Source organism: Labeo rohita, chromosome 24 (genome assembly GCF_022985175.1).
Source record: "Labeo rohita strain BAU-BD-2019 chromosome 24, IGBB_LRoh.1.0, whole genome shotgun sequence".
Taxonomy (NCBI): Eukaryota; Metazoa; Chordata; class Actinopteri; order Cypriniformes; family Cyprinidae; genus Labeo; species Labeo rohita.
The window spans coordinates 26,589,165-26,590,049 of NC_066892.1; the positions used below are offsets into that span (position 1 = coordinate 26,589,165).

The 885-nt window shown below is 38.8% G+C and overlaps 1 protein-coding gene across 2 annotated transcripts in view; it reads right to left on the minus strand.

The window, feature by feature from the left end:
• The window catches only part of wdr37 (WD repeat domain 37), a 43,298-nt gene extending 42,747 nt beyond the window's left edge, over window positions 1-551 (minus strand). For both annotated transcript variants that reach the window (XM_051098336.1, XM_051098335.1), the window contains exon 1: window positions 346-551. The gene's annotated coding sequence lies outside the window, so the exon portion shown is untranslated. The remainder of the gene's footprint in view (window positions 1-345) is intronic.
• Window positions 552-885: the final 334 nt, after the last annotated feature.

Sequence of the window (885 nt, forward strand, 5' to 3'; positions counted from 1 at the left end):
CGTCAGAAATGTCAGGTTTTATTATTCTTGTCTTACAACGTATAGACCACCTCGATCACACGCACACGAACGTGATATATCACACCGTTCCAGAAGCCAGCAAAATGATCTATTCATAAACACACAAACACAACACACACTCAGCAGTTTGATGCAAGGTCAGCCGGTCTGCTCGGTTAAAACAGCACTAACACAGTAAAACAAGCTGCCCGTTATCAGTCACGAGCCCAGTGTCGTCATGTGTGTCTGACTGCAGCTGTATGATCATAAAATGTAATTCGCCTGATTATCAGCTAATCCTCCATTATGACAAACACTGGCGCCTCTGCTTTCAATAATACTCACATTTATGGCCGCTTCAGATGATCTGAGCGCGTTTGTCAGTCGCTGATGGTGGGGTGGTGTGCGTTTGAGTCGTCCAGCATGATCCACACAAACACACACTAGTGGTTTTATCCACAAATTCACCGAGATTTTCACACTTAGATGTTTTTATCAAACCCGACACTGTCACCAGAGAGTGAAGCAAGAGGAAATGGCAACAGATCTGACGGGCCTCCGGCCGGATGTACGACTTCAAAATTAAAGTCTTAAGACTTTATAAGTCTCAACTGGTCTCAACATATTATATTCATAATATTTTTTTCTCCTGTACGTATTTGTTCCCAACAAATACACATGTTTGTAAAATAAAATAATTATTAAATTATAAATTGAGAATATCGTGATATTGCCTTTATGTAACAACAGACAACTTAAAAAAGACGAATGATTAAGCAACTACGTGAAAAAAATATTTTGGCCCACATATGGAAGCTATGTGTATTAATACAAATTATTTTTAATATTAATTAGCCAACCAAATGCGGAAACAATTCCATTACA